The following is a 5,869-nucleotide window of genomic DNA, read 5'->3' as shown; positions in this document are numbered from 1 at the left end:
TTATATTCCAGTTTCTCAGGCTGTTATCACGATGATGATAAATTTATGCTTTATTATATTGTATAATCCAGTCCTAAACAACACTAAGCAGAGGAAATAGCAAAATTAGTTGTCTGACACAACATATAATTTATTGCCAAGAAGCATTTTTACAATAAAGAAGCAATCAACCTAACAGAAGGACTTTATTTTTTGTGCTAGGTTTATATACTGTATATGATATCAGAATAGCTTGTTTCCCAGTACGTAATGTGCAACACTTCCTTGGACATCTTCTTAAAAATGGACRTGTTTTCCCAACATTCTGCAGATTAACTTTTAAAAAGCAGTTCTTTCAAAATCTCTCCCATTTAATCACTTATATTCTGATTAATGCAGGCGCACATGTTTCAGAATTCTCTTTTTTGTTGTTGTTTTCTGTGCTTTGAGCCTCAACAGCTCCGCAGTCAGTTTTGATCMAAATATGTTTCACCTCAACAGATCAGCGTTGGGAAAAAAAAAAGCAGACTCTGTCAAAAACCAGGTCATGCGAGTTTTCATCAGAGCAATAGACCTCTAACCCATCTAACCCACCGCTGAATGTCATTTTTATTTCCTAATTCAATCCTATTTCACAGAAGAGATCGGGTTGTTGAGGCAGAAACCTTAACAACAAAATGTAAAAAGAGGCTCTATTCATCTCGGAGTCTTTTTGTTGAATGACTGCCTGAACTCAATGCTTGGTTTTGTTGATATCGGCTTATTAATTACTCCGACTGTATGGGCCACATCATTATATGAGTATCATCCTCTGCAAGAAAGGGCCTTTATTTCAGCTTCAATACTTCAATTGTGCCGTTGCTCAAAAGAGGAGGACAAATAAAGTGAAAGAAATCTACCATCTGATCCAATGAGAAGAACTGAAAATCCCTTGGGTGTCGACTGGCCACGGGGACATGTGGTAATATTGGAAAAAGGAAAAAAAAAATCAGATAACTGTCCACTTGATATTTTGTCTGAGTGTTGCTCCTGTTCATCCTATCTTATCCTCCCACTTTGAAACTTCTCACGGACTTAAAGGTGTTTTTTTTTCTCCCCTCCGATAACCTCTGAAGTTTATTGATTTTGGAGGATTTTTATTTTTTATTTTATTATTTTTATTTCTGTAATATTGAAGTCCACAACTGATGGGAYTGCAGTGGATCAAAGGAGTAGCCCTTAAAAACGAGCGTATCGGACACTGTTAGACCTCCTAAATGTGCCGGCCGGGTTCTGAAATGTCAGCCCAGGAGTGAGTTTTCATGTGAATGRTTTGCTACATGGAGGGACTTTTTTWATCTTTTAAAAYATTCATAAAYCCATGTTTGCTTTCAGTTACGCATCTGCAGTCTTAATAACACGACAAACAACTTTCTCTGCAGGTCAAGCGTTGGCAGCAGAGGAGCACTTTCTTGAAAACACACGAYATAATAAACCAAACACAGACCCAAACCTTAAAACAGATATATGCACACACAGATAATATACACACGTTTTTTTTTCTTATCAGTAAAAATACACACATGCTGCTCTGTTTACATTCAAAGACACAGGAAAAAAGCAATTATTATAACAGTTAWGACAGAGTCCAAACACACATTTTACTCAAGATTGTGTGTTGTTTCCTCCTTCTAAGCCTTTTAGCCACATGATTAGTTTCAGTCACATCTGGACCTAGTTATGTCTCTTTTTAATCAGAATGGTTATTTGAGATGGGCTGATGTAGAAAATTGGGGCAAGTTACTTTAAGAGAGCCTACAGCCCTAGCAAATCTTGTGTATAGAAATAAGTTTAAAGACAGAAAATATTTGACCCAGAAGCACCCCGAGTGGGAGGTCAGACATTATTGGGCAGTATGTAGTGTGTGTGCATGTGTGCGTGCATGCGTGCGTGCGTGCGTGTGCAGTGGTGTTCTCTGCAGGATAGTGGGAGTACAGGGCGCTGGGAAATAAGAAATAAGGATCCTGCAGCACGCCACAGTAGGTAAATGTATTATTCTGAGACTTGGGCAAATTGCAGTGAGACWCGGGGAGTTATAGGTTGTGCTGAGGGTCCAGATAAATATGGTAATATCCATGGATTACTGACCATTAAGCTCTCAGCTTTCTGTTGGATACAACTCGAGAAATGTGAGAATGTTTCCTGGAAAACACTTAGGAGAAAATGCACATTTGTTTCAGTTACCGGGGTTTTACGGGCGTTAATATCAAACCCACAGGTGTGTAATATATACAGCACACAGGGATGCCCAGAGAGCAATAAATGAGGTTTTAGAGCTGAGGCTAGTGGTAGCTCTCAATTTATTCCTGGATATATGGAAGTTTAAAACTTTTTAAACTCAAATTGAACTTATTTATTTGAACTGGAACTGAAAAGAGGCTCAACTAAAGTGTAAGTGAAAATCCCAGAGTATCGAAAACTGGTTAAAGGTACAAATGTGTATTAATGTCATATTTCTGTTTAATTTTTTGCATTTATAACATCTTTCCATCTCCATCTTCTGGTTTCTTGCGTCTCTGATTTTTCAGATTCATGCTTCAGTTTATAGGAAGTCAAATAAAGTTTATTTTTCACCTTTCATCTTTTGTCCTCCACCTTTCAGCACCACTYTGGTGTTTTTTTTAACATGGTGCTCTAAATTGAAAGTGTTTTCTCTGAACCATTTATTTGCATTTATAATTATCTGAATTAATTACATGTTACTTCCATTATTTAAATCATGTTCATTCTGCTGCCAAATGTTTTACACACYGTTTGGCCCTGAAAGCTCATCTGAACTGAACATTATCTCAATTTTAAAAAGTAGTCATGTGTAGCCGCCCTTTACTTACCGGTACTCCTTTTTTTTATTGATTAAAAAGGTGATTGTGATCTGTCACCCCTCAAATATCTTCTTCAATGGATCAATAGCTTTGATTGTTAATGCTGTCGAAACTTCCGGATCATCAGCCACGCTAAGCCGAAAATAAAACAGGGGGCGATGTCAATAAGATGAAGCGTGCAGGAAAAAGGCACATGTGGGGTGAAGYGCTCACTCCTTTATTTGGTTCGGTCATAACTCACCGTAACTGCATTTCAGCCTTGGGAATTATGTAAATGCTCCRTGTGTTTGTACTTGTAATCTAATTGTTGCTTAAATTACATAAATGTAGACAGGCAGTAGGTTTTTATTTTCTCTATACATGTACTTTGACCGTGACACTTTAGATTCAAATAGTTTGCATCTCTTAAAGATTTCCGGCCTCAGTGAGACTCTGATCTTGATTTTTTTTGCTCTTCGAGAGAAGATATGCTGCTCACTTTTTTCTTTACATGTAAAAGTTTAATATTATCTTAAAGTGTCTGTGACATGTGTTAAGGGTGGAGGTCTGAGCTCTGAGTAATTACCGAACACTGAGAAAGGTTTAACAGATTTATTGAATAAATGTGAGAATGAGCATTGGGAACTGGTCACCGGGATCAGCAGATCTGGACNCATAACAGGTATATTTTCATTGGAACTTGGTTTTGCCAAAATGAAACAGGAAGTGACATCAAAGGGAAACAAAGAAAATGAACTCCCTGGTCGTTGTTAATAATTCACTATTATTTGAACTCTGACTCTTCTTCACCCTCTGTGATATTGACTCAAAATAATATAAAAAAAACACCAGATTGTTCTCAACAGTCCGTGTTGTTGGCCATCGTAGCAATGCCGTTTACATGCAGACATTCCCCCTTTGGCATCACTTCCTGTTACTACTCATATGAATATCTCAACAACCTTTTATCTCAGCTGTGGTTTTTTTTTTCTTCAATTTGTTTTCAATGTTATCTTTCAAAAAAATGAATTCACATTAACACAAAAAATGATGTCACATGTGCTTTAAATGGTATCTCACCCTTTCTGATTTGTTCATGTCCAGATCCTTTTCATAGGAAGATTTTTCTTTGTAAGTTAGGCTAATTAATACTTGAAACTTCAAGCTTAAAAAAGCACCAGAAAGTATAAACCAGTATTGAATTTTACATGTAACACAAACGCTATTAAAAAAAAAAGAATTTACAAACTATATCTCAGGGCATTTTGGTACAGCCTGTTAAAAAGATACATACAGCAATTATTACGTACCAAAAGGCTAATGTAGATAAGAGTGTTTTTGCCTGTGCTTGTGTGTGCATGTGTGTTTATGTGTCTGGCTGTTAGCAAAATATCTCATGAAACACTGAATGGATCTTAGAGTTATTATTAGCTGTACATCTAAAACTAGGAACTCAAGATGATTAAAACTAACCCACATGAGCCAACACAAAACTGTCCAGAACTCAGTCGATTTTATAAAAACTGTTAAAAATGTCATATTATAGTAGCTAAGAGTCATCACAACACATACTCTGAGCATGACATCTCACAATATCCCTTAAGAATGTGAATAACAATGTTAATATTAACATTCCCCCAAAACACCYATAATTTTAAATAAAGTTTTGAAACTTTGATGTGTAAAAAGTCACCAGGAAGGTCAAACCAAGGTTGAGCTTACAAATACTGGAGACAGTTTATAGTATCAACTGTCTCTCGTGACATGTTGTTACAAGCAGCCTGTCGCAAACACAGGATTCGTTTCAATTTCTTTTACTGCATCCATAAAAAGACGAGTCACGACTGTTTGGCAGCCTATAAACACGATTTTTGCACCAGCACAAGGATTCCCAGAGACTTATTAGCCTGAAAATACATCTATTTCAGTATGTTGTGCAGCATGTTTCGAAAAAAAAGACTAGTAGAGGACAAAAGAAGAAATAGCAGTTTGTAAAAGTCATGTCCTCCACAAGCTGAAAAAAAAAGAAAATGAAAAATGAAAGAGCAAAGATGTAAAGCAGCACCTGAGAGATGTACCTGTCTGCTGTGGACCAAAAGCTTTTTAGGAATATTGTGGTGCGCAAACATAACTGTATCTCTGTCATACAGTGATTGTTATTTTTTTATTTTTTATTTCATTTATTATGGATGGAACCAAAAAGAAATGAGCCTGGCTTTGTTGAAGCACGCTGTAAGAAACCATGCAGGGCAGCTCAAGAGTTTTACTAAAGCTGTTTTCAACAGAAACAGGGAGCCAGAATGAATATTTCCTCTATTTAACTCTACTGTCAAAGGATCTGCTGTGATTATCTGATGACTGCAGCTCCCAGTTTTAAAACATCACTGTGGAGGGGATGAAAACAAGTGGCAGAGGAAATGTGCTGCAGCTCTGAACATGAGTCTTTGACTTGTTGATATTTGGACATGCACGACTGTAATTTTTGTACTTGTAGATCATTAACCCCAGTGTGTTCCAGCTCTGAGAGAAGAACTGTTGACTCCAAACTAATTAGTGAGTGCAGTCACCATAAAATAAATGTGCTGGTTTGTCTTAAAGGCATTTTTATTGCTTTTTGTTATCGCTGTGCTCAAACCGCTCATTTCTTCTTATTGAATTCCTTTTTTTCTTGCTCTTTTTTTTCTCAACTCTGAAACAAAGACACAAACACATCTGCATTGTTTCCCCTAGGAAATTGGTCTTGGTGGGTGGGGGGCTACTTGTTTTAAAAACACAAATTTATGTGAATCACCTGCAATTATGGTRACAAATTTACACATACATGAATATTTAATTGCCTAACTACATCCTAGTTAAGGACTCCTCATGATAATTATCAATAAAATTATTATTGATAATAAGTGATCAGAACTGTGTGCAGCAGATGATCTGAGTCCAGAGTTCTCAGTTTGAAACCTTCTGGAGCTCTTCTGTGTGACTCAGGTGTGACCAGTCCGGGTGTCTCTGGTGAACTGGAGACCTGTCCGGGTGTCTCTGGTGAACTGGAGACC

At 37.0% G+C, this 5,869-nt stretch overlaps 1 protein-coding gene across 2 annotated transcripts in view; it reads right to left on the bottom strand.

Annotated features, from left to right (window-relative positions):
- The window catches only part of LOC106513507 (protein kinase cGMP-dependent 1), a 117,589-nt gene that overhangs the window by 33,484 nt on the left and 78,236 nt on the right, over positions 1 to 5,869 (bottom strand). The gene's annotated exons all lie outside the window — the stretch shown is intronic.

This window comes from Austrofundulus limnaeus, unplaced genomic scaffold, assembly GCF_001266775.1.
Source record: "Austrofundulus limnaeus strain Quisiro unplaced genomic scaffold, Austrofundulus_limnaeus-1.0 Scaffold0, whole genome shotgun sequence".
In the NCBI taxonomy this organism is placed as follows: domain Eukaryota; kingdom Metazoa; phylum Chordata; class Actinopteri; order Cyprinodontiformes; family Rivulidae; genus Austrofundulus; species Austrofundulus limnaeus.
The sequence above is the reverse complement of the archived record's forward strand: the minus strand, read 5'-3'. Positions and strand labels throughout refer to the sequence as shown.